Consider the following 21,224-nt stretch of genomic DNA (forward strand, 5'->3'; position numbering starts at 1 on the left):
AGAGTCACTAGCTGCGACAGACTGAGAGGATGGTGACCGTCATTTAGGACTTCGAAACAAAGTTCGACCCTCTGATCCTCCAGATCGAAATAGAAAGCGTGTAATGAAGTTGAACGCGACTTGAAGAGATTTTCGCGCCACGTCAATATGTGACGACGACGCAGTCAACAATTGCGTGTCGACGAGCCAGGCCAAGTGAATTTTTGCCTGGACCGGACGACATCAGCGTCGCTCTGGTAATACGAAAAAAAAGAAATGTTACCCCTCGGACAGATGCGCAGCGAATGAACTTCCTAAACTTCATTGACGCGATTTGCTTATACCAACTCCCTCGTTGATGTCGCAAAATCCGTGACTCTTTTTTGTCTGTCTGCAAGTTTTGGTATTCGTCACATCTAGAAGTCCTTCAAGCTGACTTAGTTTTCCTTCTTGTGCTCTCTTTTGGTATCTGACGTAAACTGGAAGAGATTTGGAGATTTGGGGCATGATACGACGAAGAAAATCAATAACCTATTGTGTCGGTTGCTGAATTAAGAAAATCAAAACACAAGGGGAGGCAATCCAACGACCTTCAGACGTGTGGTCGAAGAATCTATGTAAAAATTTGAGCTTCTGTGGACCAGCCGCTGGCATTATTCTTCAGAGACTCACTGCAAGGAGGTGCGTCTGTTGCCCGAGAATGGGAAAAGAACCGAACGTAATCCTGCCTGAAAGAAGGGTGAGAAAGAACTCGAAATACACCACAGATCTATGGCTTCAGCATCAGCTTCTTGAGCACGACAGTCGCTGTGAGGTGCTCGAGGGTCGTAACGTCGTGCATAAGGGTCATACCGTCGTGCTAAAGGGTTGTATCGTCGTGCCCAATGGTCGTACCGTCGCGTCGTGCTGAAGGGTTTAGAAAACGTAGTTCGTTAGCTACTGGAGCAGATGATCAGGACAGAACCGACTGATCTTTTATCACTGATAACAGGAAAATAGACTTAGTAGAGCAGAGAATACGTCTGGTGAAACAACGCCTTTACCAACAACCTATCAAAACAGCGAAGAACGTTCTGAAGGCGGGGCCCCGGCTTGGCCTTCAACACCGCCCCAGCAGAAGACTGATCAAGAGCAAAGGACATCTAGGCAAGTGTGTGGTGTACACAGTGTGACACTTGGAGCACAAGTCATATTTCAACGAGATATTCGCACACGCTATCAAGATCCGGGAGGTCGAAGAAGGAGACCCAGAGTTGTAAAACTCCCTCTGCTCACATGCAGACGTAATAACACATACACACACACACACACACACACACACACAAACACACACACACACACACACACACACACACACACACACACACGAGAGAGAGAGAGAGAGAGAGAGAGAGAGAGAGAGAGAGAGAGAGAGAGAGAGAGAGAGAGAGAGAGAGTACTGGCTTACTGCGACGCCTTCACTAACCCTCCCGATACTCAGGCGGCAATACCTCCCTCACAAGTGGCTGCCAAGCACTTAGTTTCTAGCAGGGAGAGAGTGAGTGAGAGGCAGTGAGAGGCGAGGCACAGGAGCAGGTGGAGGAAACAGAGGCACACATCACTCAGATGCCTTCAAGACAGTTAGTTCGGCGTCCGGTGCTGGGGGCGACTCTCTCGACCTCTAGCTCCAGACACACACACATTTCTCACCGACGTCTGCAGCTGCAATCCTTGCTCAAGCTCCTGAAGGCGACTAGTTCGATCTCCCAGACAATTACTTTAACGTTCAGTACAACGACAGTGACCGAGGAAACATGCATGTGAATTCTCTGCACCGGAGTTGCATTGGCGATTGTTTTCTCTCTCTCTCCGTTTCCAAATCGAGTGAGGAGCGTTGCCACCACACGCACGTCGGTACCAAACTTGACCCCAGTAGAACGACCCATGTGCGCGACGGTACGACCTATGTAGCACGACGTACTGTCATGCTCAAGGGCATGAATGTCAAATTTGTGGATCATGTTACGAGTGAGGAACACTGGGAGGCCCTCTCGCCTACTGTTGTTCGTCAAACCTGCCCCACACTTCCCAAGTCTTCCTCCTCACCATCAGCTTCAAAACACTCGACAGCCTCACAATAAATTCACATAAACGACCTGATGAACACCGTCTGAGTTATGACATCGACTGTGGCCAATTTTAAGGCCATTTGGGGGTCAGTTTATGGCCGTCTAGCTGCAGGATCTTAGCAATCAACGCTCCCACCAGATCCATTTGTGTCAAGAGCGACTCCACCTGGTGGAGAATAGGAACGTTTTGCTATGGAGATGTGTTGCTCTCTGGCTGTGACACCAACAGTGGAGAACTTCAAATCCAGCTTCGACCCCCTGATGTTAATATACTACATTCGTACCAAAACATTTGAATGTGTTGTAAAGAAGACAGATATAAAGGTATGTTCACACTCACAACATCTGTTTTACTCTTCTTAATTCATCTCCGCTTCCCCCTGAAACGCCAGTCTGTTAAAAGTACCAATCGATACAGACAAGGGGTTAATGTTTACAGTAGATAACAGCTTGTAAGTGTTAGGACGGACTGGGTAACAAGACACACGCTGAGGGAGTCAGTAGCCTTGGCAGCGAGCGTGCAGCTGCCAAAGGACCTCACTCTAGTGGTGTTCAGACTGTGACAAGTTCACGATGGTGTGGAGACCCAGAGGGTCTGGAGACAAGCATCTCTTTGTTCCCAGTCCAGTGAGGTCCACCAGGCTGCTCAGTAACCGTACCAGCATCACATGATCCTAGTGTGTTTAAAGTTTTCATCTGCGTGATGCATTGCACCTCAACCGTATGACAGCCTTCCTCCAGCTCTCTCTCTACCAGGTAAAACTTTACTGACACCAACCGAACCAACGTCCAGTTACCTGGCCAGTTCGTTTGACCTACATCTGTCGCCTCGTTTCGCACTGGCGTGATACGATTTTCCGCTACATTATTCCTACTGTCTCTCTTGCGCTTCCTCGGCTGTTCCTTCGTTATGATGACGTGGAGAAAGCTCTTCCGCTTTCTCCAAAACATAAAAACTGGACATTTAAAACGAGGAATAAAATCAATACTTGGTTTCCCATAAACCTAAACCCGGTTCACAGTAAGCCATGTGATATCGCATTCTTAATGATAAACCACATGACGTAATCTCACCGCATTTCGTAATGAAAACGTTCACACAGACCCTACCAGACGCGCACACACTGCCCTGCCCCAACCACACAGTCTCTACCAGACTTACAAACCATGTAACGTACTCAGAAGACACCGCATAACTCCGTCATTACCACACACACACACACACACACACACCAAGTTATAAGCGATCAATGTAAATAACACCACAAGACGAGAGGTCGTCCCCCACCTAGTGATATTTAAAGTATAAAACAGGGAAGAAATCCGAGATGAAACTTTGAAAAGCTTACAACAAACAGCCAAGTTCTTAGGTTAGGTATCCCTAGCAAGCGCATATTACCTATATAACAAAACATACCACTGTGTTCTATGAGGAAGAGCTTCCCATTGTGTCAAGATATCTTGTACTCAAATGAATACCATCTTGATACACGTGTATGTCTCTGTTCTAGATCTTATAGGAGAATAAGTGTGATTAACCTCTGCGATGGTAGTAGGTCAGAAAGCCTTTTAATTGGTTGTAATTACGAGTTTGATGTTACGAAAATCAACTGATCACAACAGATAAAGATAAGCCTTACAGACTTACAAACATTTTCTAAAATCTGGTCTCCGGGACGGACGAAATCTTCCCCAGTGGTAAAGGACCAACAGCCACCCACCTGAGTAACACTTGTAGGTTGACCCGGTCGAGCGCTTCCCCAGTGGTCCAGGAGCAACAAACATCCACCCACCTGAAAAGAACAAGAACAGTAGCGCTACACTGTTGAATAATAAGAAGACAGTCACAACCTCTTTTTTTCTGCATGTTGAAGGCTCCAGTCACAGACAAAAGTCCACATCAAGGCCAGGCCTTAATTGAAATATTAGAGAGAATTATGAAGCGGAAAAATAAAAGAGAAGGGAAAGTATCTACGAATTTTGGAGGAGGTGAAAGACCTGTCTTTTGAAATGTGCCAGGTCATAGTTATTTGGAAAGACACAGAAAGGTAGAGAGTTTTGACGTGTAGGGAAAGAAGCAGGTATCAAAACGGCCCACCCTCGAGTTGCCGACGGCCACACAATTATCATGTGACGCAGCAGCTTGCCGAGTATTGCGTGGTCAAGCTAGTGGTGGGGGCGCACAAGCTACCAGCTCTCGGGAGCGAAAACCAAGAAGAGGGAAAATGAACCAACATTGCGACGTAGGGTAACGGGGCCAAGTTTGGAAGTTAGTTTGGGACGGTTCATAAGTCGGACCGCTTTCGACTCAACTCTGTCAAGTAAGGATGCAGAGCTATAACCACCCCAGGTTTGAGAGCAGTACTCCATACATGGACGAATCAACCCGTTGTATAAACGGAACAACTTTATCGATCATAAAAACAAAACGTGTATATCTATACCTGCTCAATGCAGAAAGTGAAGGGAAAGTTGCTCAGCGCCTGTCTTTCCGTGCGAGTGACCGTGTGTGATCATTATGTATACTGGACATAACCCATTTGTTACGACCCATTTGTACCGTACAGTAGGAGAGGGGTGTTGTACACTCGTGTATTTTCTCTATCAAATCATATTCTAAACTTCTGAATAATGTGTGTGTGTGTGTGTGTGTGTGTGTGTGTGTGTGTGTGTGTTGTGGGGAGAGAGTCTTACCCTAGTGTTGCCTCGTCTCTCACCTCCCTCAGGTCTCTGGCCAGGTGCCTCCCACCCGCCCAGGGGTTTCAGGGTTTCTCGATGTGCTTCAAGCTAACGCAAAGTTTATGTACGCTCTGACCGGGGTTGAAATACCATTTGCTTCAATAAAATTCATCCTGAAAACCTTCCCTAAAGATTCTTTTACACAAGTTTTCATTGAAAAAAAAAAATGTGTGGAATCCCGTGATAAAAATATTCTTTTGGTGTTTTTACAATTTACGCCCTACAGAAGGTACGAGATTTTTGTTCTCTGCAATCGATAGATCTATCTGCTAGAAAACCCCGGCTAGGGACACTGATCCTGACGTTAGGTTTGGTTAGGTTAGGTTAGGTTAGGTTAGGTTAGGTTAGGCTAGGTTAGGTTAGGTTAGATTAAGTTAGGTTTGCTTAGGTTAGGTTAGGTTACATTAGGCTAGGTAAGGTTAGGTTAGGTTAGGTTCATTAGATTAGGACGTATACCTTCGCTCACCAAAATATTTCTGTGGGACGGAAATTAAAAAATAACCTTTATCTTAAAATTCATTTGCAAAAATGTATCGCTTTTGCGTGATCTGCCAAAAAATAATATAATCATTCAGTTATTTGTCTATTAAATCTAAACACAATCAAATCATCGGCAAAATGGCCTCACATATACAGTAAAGGGTAAGTATGTGGTCTTAAGAATCGTCCTTTCCACTGATGAAGGCGTCAAAGCTATCTCGACGTAGTTGAAATAACGCCACCCGCTCACGTCTTGGTTTTCGAAGCTTCGTTCACTGATTCACCGCTGGCGTCAAACGAGTTCGTAATTCCCATGAACAAAACTGTTCACCCCGTCATGGTGATCCATCCACCATCCTCAGTATGACTGCATCCATACAGAGAGCAGCAGGTTGACTGGCTTCTCTGCTGCCTCTTGTGACGAACGCTTGTTATCATGGCATCACGAACTATTGTATGTTTTCACTTTTTACAATGTCTGTGCAACCAAATGGAGATGCATTATGACTATCTGTCACCGTCATTATAATCACTTGTATGAAAACGGTTTGCACAACGCAATAATGAAGTAACACTGACTAAAAAAAGGGTTGAAAACAATTGTACAGACACTGACATAGAAGATGCAATGAGGAAGTGTTACTCTCTCACTTTGCCAGTATTTTTTGACGAGTTGTCGAAGGGTGCCACTAGCGCCATCTTGTCAACAAGCTAGAAACTTATAGAAGAAAACGTACAGAGAATAGCTGGAGCAACTCACATTAACTCACGGTTGACATATCACACAAAACGTGCTGGATGAGTAATTATGCTCGTATGGAGCATCAAGAACTCGTTTAATTTTGATAACTGTTTGAGAAGTATTTACAAAAGATTTTTACCATTCGTTGTAACTATCAACACTTTTGGAATCTTTATGTTATGGTTGGAACTCCAGATAACTGTGAGCAATTCTACTTTTTCTGCAGACAGAGCTCTCACATCCCCATGGACCAGTGTCATGATATGCCCGCCACTATTCTTCCTTATCGAAACTATCAAAACAGAACGTCAGCAAAGATAACAAACACACAATAACCAATTGCTTTCAAGCTATCTGACCGATTAACTATCAATTAGTATTGCTCAATAGGGAAATAAATATTTGTAGACAGGCATCACACCAATCTGGGCGAGAGACATTTCTAAACAGATCTTCCTTGGTTGGACGGATATGCCACCGTATGATAAGACATCCAGCCACCAGGGACGCAAAGGACACGTATTAAACCAAGTGATATACAATAAAACCTGAATTAAACACGTAGAGTAATTCAAACGCACGTTCGTCCATTAAAATACTTATTAGAGTTATCCTTGTACTTCTGTACCATGTCTTAAATCTTAAGTGCACACACACACACACATACACAAACACCAGCCTGAGCCAGGCAACCATTCACAAACCAACCCCGAGGAAAGAATAAACAGCTGCTGATATTGGCTATGGGCCGAGTGCCCCAGCCCAGATTACGTGTGTGTGTGTGTGTGTCTTCAGATACTTATCATCATAAAGTTAACATGACCTTGATATGGTGAATGATATGATTGCCTCCAACTACGGACTTGGCTAGTACTGAGCGAAGACAGAGCAATGGTAACTGTAGAACTCAACAGTTACAGTCAGATGAACAGATACATTTCGTCTCTTTCTGATAAGGACTCCGAAGCGTATATACATATACATGTTGGAAAGGATCACAATTTTGCGCGTGATCAAGATATTCCTATGAGTCCACGGGGAAAATGAAACACGATAAGTTCCCAAGTGCACTTTCGTGTAATTATCACACCATCAGGGGAGACACCAGAGAGAAATATAAGTCAGTTGATGTACATCGAAGAGACGGAGCTAAGACGCCATTTGGTAAACATGCGATTGTAAACATGGACAATCGCATGTTTACCAAATGGCGTCCTAGCTTCGTCTCTTCGTTGTATATCAACTGACTGTTATATTTCTCTCTTGTGTCTCCCCTGATGATATGATTATTACACGACTGTGCACTTGGGAACTTATTGTGTTTCACTTTCCCCGTGGACTCATAGGAATACATATACATATATTTTGCGATAAAGTCTCATGTAAAATCCTCACGTTTTCTCTTAAATCCCTCGACCGTTCTGAGAGCAGTGATAACAGGTTCTGTACTTAGCAACTTGGCTGACGATGTAAGTTCAACAAAAAATCATTCTTAAGTCGATTGTGATTATCGCAATATCACAAAAATAAAGACATTCAATTCTATTCGAATCCATTAATAACAGAAATGATTAATTATATAAGCAGTATACCCTTTATCGGGGCAAACACACACACACAAACACACACACGATAGCCAAGCCAGACACGCACCTAAAATACGACCAATATCAGTGGCGGCCGATCACTTCTCCAGCAGCGCGTGCAGCAGGACCACTGGCACCAGCTGCTGGTAACTGCTCCTCTGTCGCTTCCTCACTCCTACCCGACTTTGTACCACACATATACCAACACGCAACGAATAAGTCTTAATGCAATGAAACAAAGACCTGCAGACAGAGACCTGAAGCAGAGGAGAAGCGGTAAAGACAGGATTATACAATGTAATAAACACGACAACTAAGGATTGGTGGACGAAAGACTCGGAAAACAAAAGAGTGCACAGTATTCAGAACCAATGCATTATGTCAGAAAGCGGAGATTTAACACCGCTGTGGTGTTGGGTTAAGTGTTGTTGGCCGTGGCGCATTCAGGGCCCGCCCAGGGTCGAATATAGAGGTTCGAATTCTGGTTGCAGCAGTCAGTCTACAGTCATCATTCCTGGAATATCATTGATATTCCTAGTAGTAATAATGTTAGACTTCTTTAACACCGTGTAGATAATTCATTATTCACCTCGAATGAAAAATCCGTCACACACAGGTAATGGGTAATCTCTTATGCCCTGGGTTGGCTAACTCGTACATGGAATACTATGAAACAAGATTGTAAAGCAATATGAAGCCACATTTATTTCATGTGGTACAATGTTGATGACATCTTATGTTTCTGGCCAGTCCATGCAGATTTTGATATGTTCGTAACATGACTGAATAACTTGGCTGATACTTATTTGTTCTCAACAAGACTGAATGATTTGTCCCACTCTATGAAGCTCACTGTTGAAAAAGATAGGAAAAATAGTGAACCCCTCTTGGGTTCAAAGACAACCACAATGAATCGAAAACCATTTAAGGTACAGTATTATGCTCATTTCTTTACTTATCAAATTACTGTTCAGAAATCTGTATGCAATGTTTCTAGGAGCTAATACGACTGAAGATCCTGAAGATTTAGATGATGTAATCAAGTGCACTTTCGTGTAATAATCACATCATCAGTTGAAATGCAAGAGAGAAATATAACAGTCAGTTGATATACAACGAAGAGACATAACTAGGACGCCATTTGGTAAACATGCGATTGTCCAAGACAGACAACGGGAGTATCATAAACTTATTACATAATATATCTATATTTCATTTATTATACTCTGTCGCTGTCTCCCGCGTTAGCAAGGTAGCGCAAGGGATCAGACTAAAGAATGGCCCAACCCACCCACATACACATGTATATACATACACGTCCACACACGCACATATACATACCTGTACATTTCAATGTATACATATATATACATATACAGACATATACATATATACACATGTACATAATTCATACTTGCTACCTTTATTCATTCCCGTCGCCACCCCGCCACACATGACATGACAAACCCCTCCCCCCGCACTCGCGCGAGGTAACGCTAGGAAAAAGACAACAAAGGCCACATTCGTTCACTCAATCTCTAGCTGTCATGTATAATGCACAGAGACTACACCTCCTTTTCACATCCAGGTCCCACAAAAAACTCCATGGTCTACCCCAGACGCTTCACACACACACACACACACACACACACACACACACACAAATATATATATATATATATATATATATATATATATATATATATATATATATATATATATATATATATATATATAATTCCAAATGAAGGAGGTGGGTGTGAGAGAGACACTATATTAGGCAAAAGAATGTAAAATATCACTTCTGCAGGAACCCAGGCACAGCAGGGTGGGTGGAGGTCAAACTTAAGTCATCACCCATCAAGCAACAGTGGCAAGACTCAGAGATGGACGTTACCCCCAGCCAACCCCCAGCAGAGGGCCACAATCACAGTAACACCAAGAAGTGGGTGGAGCCCACATACCATTTATTCTTGCAGCACTCTCTCTCTCTCTCTCTCTCTCTCTCTCTCTCTCTCTCTCTCTCTCTCTCTCTCTCTCATGCAGCCTTAAGTGACAGCTGGGGGGGGTCACCATTCCTCTCCCGGAAGCCTCAACAACGCCACGAACATTAACGCTGCGGAAGGTGAGACCAGCCAGCAGGAGTGGTGTGGGCCAACCCTGTGGTCTGGAGACTGTCAGTTCCGACTCAGATGAGGACCTGTCTCGTCCTCCCCAGCAGGAGTTGTGGCCCAGGGTAGGGAAGCGCTACGGGACCAAGCATCCGGCGCCTCCCAGCACTGTGGAATCTCGCCATTTCTTGCAACAGTTTTAACAACCCGTATCCTAGCGGGGCAACAGTACCACCCACTTGGGAACTTACGACCCGCGACGACAGATATGACTAACAATTGCTCACAATTTGCGAGCAAATAGTAAGGATAACAACTAATCACTAGAGTAGGAGCACTGCTGGAGTTTAGGGTACGCGGAGAACGCTTTAAAATCAATACGTTGAGATGTTACAAAATATTACTTACCCGACCACCTGGATTTAAGCAACTGTTCAGGCCTAAGACACTCTTTCATCCACAGGAATGAATACAAACTTATAATCTCGTAGGCAAACGTTGTACTTCTGCTAAAACAAAGTACATTTTTATTTCAGCAGGATAGTCAACGTATGAGATACCACTAGGAGGAGCTGACAGCAACACCATAAATGCGTTGAAAATAGAACAGACGAAGTACCTCGTTTAAACTTTACGACTGACGTTATCACCAGCGACTCTGTAGTTTATAAAGGAATAATACAGGAATTTTTCCTTCATTATGCAGTTGATTTTCTGATACCAACACCAAGCTCTATTTATTTTTTTTTTTCTTACTATCACAAAGAGTCCTCGTAATGACTTGATGGTTTGTGACTTTTTTCCCGCGCCTGTGAGTGTGTGTGTATTTGGTGTAAGGGATTTAATTCCCTACATATCGAAATCACGTGTGCCATTCCCATCCCAGAGGGGCTCGCAACCTCCCCTTGTAAACACAAAAAATTACCTCACGATACTCCAGTGGTTTCCCCAGCCACCGTCACCATTGTTCTGGCGCTCTTCCCCGACTCTGACTGCAATATTTACGTTACATGCTAACGTCACAGGTACGTCTCCTCACCACACTCCACACTGCACGTTAAAGACTTGCAGGCTCCTTAACCTAAACGAGATAAACTTGAAATGTATTTCATTGATCCTGAGGCCATATGATGTATGGCACGACAAACACGAACCACAGCGTTCGCGAAGATAGACCCTGGCTTGGGGATGGGGCCTCTCTTATAACCCCTCGACCAGAACGGTACGACCCTTGAGAACGACATTACGGTCCTTGAGCACGACGTTACGACTCGGGTATGAGGACCTGGCCTGCGACTTGATTCAAGGGTCGTGCTATCGGGCTCAAGAGACTTACAAGGACGTCTTCTGGACTCAGGCTCAGCCTGTGCTGATGGTTTGCACGGGGACAAACACCGAGGATCAGAAACGCAGAAGTTTGAAGGTCGGAAACTTAGACCACTGAGAGACGTTATACTACTGTCGAGGGAGGAACAGGGACCAGTTCCTTCGTAACTATGTATACATATCGTTTTCCAACTACCTCCTTCCTGATACCAATCTTCTGAATATCTGGTCATCTATCATTCGCTTTTTCTACGACGGAATCAGTGTCTGACATAACCCACTGTCAGCCGCTGGAGAGTCCTCCAATCCTCGCCCTTCGGACGCATTTCATTCTGTGTCCCGTCTTCTGCGTGAAACCCTTACCTCCACCTGTTCTACAGCTTCACTAACACATGCCACATTAAGTTCCATCCACGTCGTGTGCCTGGTAACAGAACGCCTGATGGTGAGACACACACACACACACATGAGGTCGTTGCACTTTCAATTTCCGAAAGCTGGTCCCCTATTTCCCGCGCCTGAGCGAGGCCTGACTCCCAAGACCATGACCATTTCCTGGTGACACATTGAAATATACCATAGCTGTAATATCGTGGTTTTTTGGGGGGATACAGATATTGAAAGCATTTAAGATAAGAAAGTTTTGCTTGCTATACACCACAAGACTATTTGCAAGTGTCTCTGCTAAAGAGATTTCCCCTGCAGGAACACTACTGTATCAACTCCTCAAACAGAGTGACTCCGGCTCCTGCGCACGACGGCCTGAATCGTGACTTGATCCATAAGTGTCAAGTTAAAGGCCACGCCTTCGGACCCCGTGGTTCGTGCCGTATTCCACAATGGTCGTTCGAACCCGTTACTCTTTGGGTTCGGAGTTTCAGGTGTCATCTCTGCAGCTAAGTCTCGACATCCTAAGCACGCTGCGGTACGCAACACCTACAAGGTTTCATTCGTCGAACCCATCCCTCTTGAAGCATCTTCCGTGTCGTCAGGGAGGAAACGGCATTCCACTCAGATACGGTCTTTACTGAATACAGAACAGTACAATGACTAGTACAGGCCAGCATGCATGGGTCGTGTGGTCTATAAGCTGGCCAAGAGTGCGGTGCTGATCTGGTCCACAGGGCCAGGCGTCGTGCCTGGCACGTCGACAAAGCCATTGTTCTATATGGGGCCTAAAAGAACGGCGAACCAACTAGTCAGTTAGGAAAGGTTCTTACCACGGACAGAGTCTTGAATCCTTTTCCATTTCTAACAGACTCTTTAATCCCGTCCCTCTACTGGCAGTTGACGGGAATTCATGACCAATACTCAAGTATTCAAACATCAGTAGGTCATGAAGGGCGACTGTCCTTCCATGGTTGTGGTACCTGGCAATCCTCAACACGGTGGGTCGAACTCAGGACAGCACATAATGGCCGAGGTTCATCTCCATCCTCCACTCCCGTCCGTACATACTTCTCTATTATACCCAGTTCTAGCAACCTTCCTCTACACCATTCATTCCACTCTCCGCCCTACAATATCACCCATGTATGGATAAATGCTTCACTGGTTCCGTATGGAAAAAGATACTTTCGAGTACTTACGACAAGATTTAGCCAAAAGGCAAGGCTAGCTAGCCACAGGGAAGCTTATATATGAAGAACGAGTCGTAGAGTTACGTGTTTTAACCGTTTTCTGTGGACTGAATGCCACCAGCCTGTGGAATGAAAAGACAGCTACCTGGGTCAAAGGAGAGACACTCGACAACCGCTACAGTTCTGGCGCACTGCGTTGCCGTCCTGATACACAGGCGGCTATAGTACCAGTAATATTCCTCCCTGGTCGGTGGTGGCTGGCTGCCACCTACCAGAGTGAACACGTATAGCCTAGTAACATAAACTTGCACACAGAATGAGATGAACATATACACAAATATAGGTGAGCAACGACATAGCTAGACAGACACCCACACACAAAAATTCGTCGTTGACAGACAGTGATAAATACAGACACAGACACAGACGTACAGAGATGGAAACGACGAGGAGGTTAAGTTCCAGGAAGCAGCTGCGTGAGCCACACGGAGCATTATTCCCGCGTTCCCAGGCGGCAGGAGGACTAATGTGGCGGAACTTAGAGCTGGCGTAGTGCGGCCGAGGCAAGACCACTGTGGCAAGGAGGGCAGACCCGAGCTGAGGCAACATGAGGATGTAAAAAGGAAAAGAAAAGAAAAAAAAAAGGCGGAGAGGAGGAGGAGGAGGAAAGGAAAGGAAGTGTACGGGGAATGGAGTGAGGAGGAGGAGCAGCAGCAGGGAAACGACAGAAGCCTAGTGTGGAGGCAAGAGGTAGGGCGAGGAGGAGCGACGAAGAGAGGAAGAAGTAAGACGGTATGTAAGGGGGAGGACGAAGGAGGAGAGGAGGACGAAGCAGAGAGGTAAACAAGGGACGGGAAGAACATGGTGGATTGACGGCCACAGTGTGTGAATATAAGCTACCTGTGACAGGTGGCTGTTATCTCAGAGATAATTCTGATGACACTTCCGCCACAGCCATTTTAACATTTTTATCTGGTGAGTGAACGACTGATGAAAGAGACTTGAAGAAAAAGGTGGAGGGAAGGGAGGGAGGAAGTGAGGGTAGGAGGAGGGCAGTACCACTTTCGTCCTGTGCTCAGCAACGTCGTGACCCCAGATTATGCAGAAGTTAACGGAGCGCAGTCCCAGGGACGCCGTGAAAACGGAAGAATAAATCTAGTTCCTTAACGCCGCGGCCAGGCCTCGCTTGCCTACAGCAAACCGGTTCAGATATAACCATAATAGAGCTTCCTCCATCAGATCTTACCAGAGGTTCATCCTCGCTCAAGTCAACACCACCTTGCCTCCGCCGCACAATAAAATCTGACCATCACGAGCGTCAAACCTCTGCCAACATCAACTGTTGTGAAGGATATCACGACGACGCTGCAGCAGTGCTCAAATAAAAGCATCTCTCGACCACACACACATACACACATACACACACACACTAAAGGCGCGCGTGATGTGCTCTCACTTACGCCAGTATACATGAATGTTGATGCAATCCTGCAGCGTCATTTGAGGCAGTTGAGAATGCGAACGACATCCAGCAGTCCTTCTGAGGAACCCTGTGAATGCAGCTTCCATTCTCGTCCTTTGTTGAAATCGTCAATACGAATTTCATCTTGGCGCACTCAGCGTTCCACGAAAATTGTTTTTATTCCCAGATACTGAAAGTAATTTGAAAACGAGGGCTTTCATCCAAGGCGACCTTATACTTTATAATCATATAATTCCTACCACACATATAGCGATGATATTCCGGCCAATGGTGGGTAACCTGAGATGTTTTACAGATATTCTCAATGTATTTCTTTTCAGGAATTCCCTGATAGTAAAAAGGGTTTCCTTTACGCATATGTGAATGTTAACGTACTTTGCATAATGGCGTTGTCCAAGAATCTTAAGCTGCAGTGTTCCTGTCTTCCTTCGTCGGGATCCCTGGTGGGAATGACATCTCCCGAAGGTGGTCGCTTTTGACGTCGGCTTCCGCTGGACGATTTACTCCACATATCTCTACCGACTGTTGCTTCCATGTCAGTTCCTTCTCTGTCGGACAAAGGCAACGCAGACTTGTCTGTTAAATTTGAGTCATTTTCTTTAACTGATTCATTATCATGTTAATATGTGTCTACTTATGTTCATTTTCTTTGTTCTTTTCACTTCGCTGTGAACTAAGAACGATATATCTGGTGAATCAGCTTCGTCACTGTATTTCAGCCCGACAGTGTGTTTTCACTGCACTTCATCACTTACCGTATGTCTGCTACCAGCGTTTTTTGTCACACACCGAACCATTCTCATTCTCCGTTCACTTTTTAAAGCATAACCCTGTTGTTCGTTTTACCTGGCTCTCAGTATCTGTCTTGTGAAGTATCCGTGAGATATCCTTATGACCTTCTTGTGCAAGACATTTGTTCCCTGTTGATGATTATAGTTATATAATCATCTAGATAAACAGTTGTTTATTGGTTAACCCCTCGAGCACGACCTTACGATCCTTAAACACGACTACTCGACCCTTAATTAACGTTCAGGTTAGAGCTCATGTCATCTTGCGCAAGAGTCGCACTGTTGTGGTCAGGAGTTGTACCGTCATGCTCATAGTTTTTTCCTGCCGTCCTGAAGAATTGTACCGTCGTGTTCAAGGGCTGTGCTGTTGTGCTTAGGGGTTGTACATGCTCGGGGGTTGTACCGTCGTGCTCAAGGGTTGTACCATCATGCTCAGGGGTTATACCGTCGTGTTCAAGGGCTGTACTATCGTGCTGATGGGTTATACCGTCGTACTCTAGCGTTGTATCGTCGTGCTCAGGGGTTGTGCCGTCGTGCTCAAGGGTTGCATTGTCGTGTTCAAGGGCTGCACCGTCGTACTCAAGGGTCTTACTCTTGTGTTCAAGGCTTGTACCGTCGAACTCAGGGGTTGTAACCGTGTTCATGGGTTGTACCGTCGTGCTCAATAGTCGTACCGTCGTGCTCAAGAATCACGTCGTCGTGCTCAAGGACTGCACCGTCGTGCTCAAAGGATTCACATCACAGTCGATCCCACTGAACGAGCACACTCAGTCAAAGCATAAACAAGGAGTCAGCATCATAGAGCAAGTAAGCTCACGTCGTGGAGGGGAGAGGGAGTGGCTGAATGCTAATCCGCCTCGGGTGGTATGAGCCAACGAACTGCTGAGTCAGAATATGAAGAAGATCGGTCACCGAAGATCCCCTTAGGGAGATCGCAGCACCATGCCCCCTGCACACTATACCAATTCACTAAGTCTATCATACAGATGGGTTTCCCATGTTCAGTAAACGAAGCTCATTGTTCTAGGCCGATGCATTTCTTGTTAGCTGCGAAAGCGTATTTCTCCAACACACGATACTAGTGCCTACCGACCTGTTTCTACTCAAACTGTATTCTGAACTTGTGTTGCCGGACTCCGCCTGCTCCAGGATACACCGCGAGTGAAAAATCACCTTTGTCGAGACTGTATCACTGGGCGTAAAGTTTAGTCAAAGAACTTTTCACTCCACAGGAGTCCATCGTTTCCATGGTCCTGGAAGCAGCGCAGCCTCAGAGCTGCAGGACGAGATGAGGCTTCTGAGGGTAGTTGGAAGTAGATACACAAATGAATGATTTCTGAATGCGTGACATGTTGGTCACTGTTGTTTAATACGCACTTTTTGTTGGTAGTTAAACCAGTTCAAGTCAAGTTTAACCTGGAATTTTTGTCGATAAAGTTTTCTTTGCCTATTTTTGACCACCTTCAACGCTGTAGCTAAATATTTGTTTTTGTTACGGTGATTCAGGGGACCAACTGTTTTGTCTTTCATCTTATACAGACACCACCTAAGTGATGCCCTAAGTAGTCTATGGTTTTGATACTGCTACTTTTTTTTTGGGGGGGGAATCGCTTAAATTCTGAATTATGTTAAAGAACTAGACATACTTAGATTCTAAAGTCAATCTATCAAGAGCTCTATCATGATTTCCATTCCTTACTCGACGTCAATATTTTCCACCAAGGTTCCTGAAAACTATAAGTTACGTGAGCATCGGCCGAAAAAATAAGAAAAAAAGCTATGCGGTCTCGGAAAAAAAAAAAAAAAGAAAAGCTATGACGTCTTAGAACTGTCTTTAACACCTGGACAACTTGTTAAAAGATATTTGGCTGGTCGATGTGGCTTTGTTGAGGGACTTAAACAAACCTAGCACAAACCTAGCAACTGATAACCCTAAAGCCGCTAGAACCAACTAACCATTATTCCCGGGTTCCATGAAATTCTGTAATAATCAGGCGCATTTATGAAAGCCTAGCAGTTCATAATTTATATTTGCGGCTCTTTTAACTTGAGCCTGGCTAAAGGATGCCATAAAATTGCTCACGAAGCTATAAAATTTGGCCGAAGAGAGAATGGATGGAGAAGATTGGGGGCTCCGAAAAATATTGCTTGCTGCTTATAGTGTCCCCGACCCGGTAAAAAAGCTGGGGGAGGGGGGGGAGAAAAAATATCCCCAAGTCCTACGAATTTCGGTAAGCCAAGTGACCAGTGTTCTGTGAACATTTCTCTCGTGAATACATTAGGTGGCAGTGCTCTTTCCAGTGATGAGTGGTAGATGCATGATAGACATAGTTGTTGATCACTGAAGGCAGCCTTGTAGTACTGGCAACATCAGGAGCCCAAATAGTTCCTTTCAGCTTGTGGTAGTGTATGGGATCTGTAGCGTCAGATCTGTATATTCCAGTGTACAGGTTGGTGTCAGATCTGTATATTCCAGTTTACAGGTTGGTGTCAATACTATATATTCCTGTGTACAGGTTGGTGTCGATACTATATATCCCTACCTTGTGTCACCACTGGTGGTGCTGATGCTGGTTGTAATGGTCTTCTAGTCTCGAGCACTCTTAGCATTTGGTCCTTGATTAATTCATTTCATAGTTAGACTACGAATGAAGGAATTTTCCTGCTGTTATTAGAAATGAAACAAGAAAAATGTCTAGCAAGACGTAGCCAACGGCGTAACTAACACGGCAGCCAACGGCTACTTCAGAAGTTTCTACCACAATGTAACAAACGCTTCGGCAGGTACGAAGCTCTCCTCCCAGGGTACTTCATCTGCACCGAGTGGCGAAGTGATATGGAAGCTGTGGTGGGAGGCCGATTCTAGGATAACGTGCAGCAACATGAGTGATGGAGGTACACTGTGGGCTCGAGTGACAGAGTGAAGGACAGGAGTGATGAGGGTATCATCAAAATGATATTTTTACTGTGAACGAATTATTGATTGGATCGATGTCTGGTTTTGTTTGTTTTGTGTGATGTTAGATGTCTTTGTTACAGTAGTCTTTGTATGAGCAGTTTGACTTATCACGTTGATTTAGTACTTTATTGTATAAAATTTATAATCAATAAATCTGTATATTTGGTAATTCCTGTATGATTGCTGAGGAGAAATTGTATATTGCGCTTAAGTTGTGCGCATCTTTATGTTGTTTGGACTCGTGAGGGGTTTAAAAAGAGATATATCTGATTATGAGATGATAATTTGTAATCTGGTTCAGTAAGTAACAACTTAGAGCGTTAATGTGTGTCCGTACCGCCTTTCTTTTAAGTAGATAATTACCGGGTTAACTCAGGGTTATGCACACCAGAAATTGTCGACTCAAAGTATCATTGATGAATATAGTCTTAATACGTTAGAGATTCTTAAGGTAAAGAAAGGGAAAAATAATGTATCTACAAACTCAAAGTCTCTTATTTTCATGATTTTAGAGCTTAAGTTTGAAATTTATGCTTCACTTTGGACGGGTTTATGTGATTCAAAGTTGGTACATTCGACTTTAGAAAGCTTTATGGAACTTCAAGTTATACAGTTAATTCTTGGGCTGCATCATTTGTTTTGAGTGAAACAGAAAGACAAATAGTATAATATATGATAATGTACATGGTAGTTGGTCAGCAAAGGGTAAAGTAGGAATACATTTCGAATATTGTGGTCTGAACGGATCGAAGCGAGTTTGGTTTATGTGGTTTGGTGTTTCGACTAACACGAGCGTTCCTGCTTCACGTCACAATGATTGGCCATTTCATCAGTGACTCATAGTGTGTACAGACATGCAACAACGTCAGGTCATGATGTTTGTGACAATTCCACGACGATGGCGATCTGGAACCAATAGGAAGCAACACCACACAAGGAGGAGACTAATAGGTTCACTGGGATAACCAACCAAGCGCCTCTTGTGTTAGACTACAACAGGACGCAGCGACGGAAGGGCATTGCCTCCGATTTCTGGCTTTTCTGTTTATGTGCAGCCGGAGTGTCGCACACGGAAGCAAATATAGAGGTAGTCAGTGATGCAAATGAATTATTATTCATTACTGGACTCTGTGAGGTTCATCTGAAGGAGCCAACGTAGTAAGCTACTCTTAGGATTGAAGTTAGGGTTATCATGATAATACCACTGAATGATGTGATGATATTGGCATGGTGATGGTCAGTTTATTAATGTTACATGACGTGCATTTTGTGTTAGGATTTCAAATACTACAACCAATGATTTCTAGAATTGCAAGCCATAGTCACTGAAATTTAATGGATTAAACGTACCAGTTGCTGTATAACATGACATGAATATTGTTGATACTCATTGTATTAAAATTTGCAGGTTGAAACTTATCAAAAGAAGTGTTCCAACGCTTGGCATGATGGACTCTGATTCAGAGCTAACAATACATTTCAACTTCGACTCCAGCCTGGGAACAAAGAACTCGACTCCCTCGAACGGAAGAGGAGCAGTGCCAAAAGAAGGTTCACAAGGAAGGTAAAGCTTCTACAGGAGGGAATAGCAAGAGGCGACCAACACATTGTTCTTCAAACCAACTATCAGTGAGGTATCGGAGAGTTTTCAGTCTTTAGAAAGCAAGAGTGAGGAAGTAGTTGATTTTTTAAACGATTCTGGACTAGGTGAAGCGCTGATAAAAGAAGCAGAGGATTACGTTTTAGACTGAAAGAATTAGAAATGAGGTACATTGCCAGTACAGCAAAATAGTTACTAAAGATGTTGAAACTGAAATTTCTGTTGAAGGTAAAGTTGAGCTGAAATTCAGTTTGGATATCTTTTTTCAATAGAGGAGATAGGAGTTCACTGATCCGCGGTGTATCAAGGGTATATGTAGTGACTGTCCCTGATCTAAAGGTATTAACTTAAAGGAAGAAAGGGAACTAGCTTTCATTGAGAATGGTGAATGTCACTAATCTATCTACAACAAAGAATCGCATTGCACCATTGAGACAACTATCTATAATTCGATTGGAATTATGTGGCTCTGGTGGCAGCTGATTAAAGAGGATCAATCCTGAAGGAATTTAATTGGTTTTATGAATCGGTCAGTCACATAGTGGATTCTGCAATTGTAAGATCACAGATACAGAAGGAATTTTATGGATTCAGCATTTTTGTGGCTATACGAATGATTGAATCACAAGCAAAAACAAATCCTAGTTAGTCTTGGTGGTGGACAGATTCGAGTTAAAACGCAACAGATCTTATTACGAGACCTTGTGATCCAAAGAAAACTAGAAACGATTCAGTTTGACAGAATGGGACTAAATTTTTAATATTACCCATTGAACAATGGCCAATCAGTCAAAGGTGTGAAAATCAGTTGCCAGACAGAATTGGCATTATAATGACTGGTATTTAAGAAGATGTTCAAGATTCAAGTATTGAGGCTTAAACAATTTGTTACTTCAAATTACTAAGTCACTTGTAAAGGCAGTGCTTGAGAATAAGTCCCTAAAGGGTATTTTCAAAGAACTTACAGATGATGTAAATTGAGGATAGCAGAATTATCGTGGGTAAAGGATATGCAAAAGAATGTCAGACTTGAATGTAAGGTATAAGAGATTGGGTTCAGCCCTTAATGATGGGATAGTTGTGGTAGAACAAAGGAATTCAAAATGATTGAAAGGTAACTGGAATCAAGAAACTTTTATATTGATACCAGCAAATCAACCTGTGACAAGATTGTGTGTGTATATATATATATATATATATATATATATATATATATATATATATATATATATATTTTTTATACTTTGTCGCTGTCTCCCGCGTTTGCGAGGTAGCGCAAGGAAACAGACGAAAGAAATGGCCCAACCCCCCCCCCCCCCCATACACATGTATATACATACGTCCACACACGCAAATATACATACCTACACAGCTTTCCATGGTTTACCCCAGACGCTTCACATGCCTTGATTCAATCCACTGACAGCACGTCAACCCCGGTATACCACATCGCTCCAATTCACTCTATTCCTTGCCCTCCTTTCACCCTCCTGCATGTTCAGGCCCCGATCACACAAAATCTTTTTCACTCCATCTTTCCACCTCCAATTTGGTCTCCCTCTTCTCCTTGCTCCCTCCACCTCCGACACATATTATGTGTGATTATATATATATATATATATATATATATATATATATATATATATATATATATATATATATATATATATATATATATACCTCGCAAACGCGGGAGACAGCGACAGAGTATAAAAAAAAAAATATATATATATATATATA

General features: G+C 43.7%; 1 long non-coding RNA gene across 1 annotated transcript; it reads left to right on the plus strand.

Annotated features, from left to right (window-relative positions):
- Window positions 1–18,710: 18,710 nt before the first annotated feature.
- Window positions 18,711–20,715, plus strand: LOC139767066 (uncharacterized). The gene is made up of 2 exons (XR_011716981.1): window positions 18,711–19,042; window positions 19,293–20,715. It is a non-coding gene; the product is annotated as an uncharacterized lncRNA (long non-coding RNA).
- Window positions 20,716–21,224: the final 509 nt, after the last annotated feature.

This window comes from Panulirus ornatus, chromosome 59 (genome assembly GCF_036320965.1).
Source record: "Panulirus ornatus isolate Po-2019 chromosome 59, ASM3632096v1, whole genome shotgun sequence".
Taxonomy (NCBI): domain Eukaryota; kingdom Metazoa; phylum Arthropoda; class Malacostraca; order Decapoda; family Palinuridae; genus Panulirus; species Panulirus ornatus.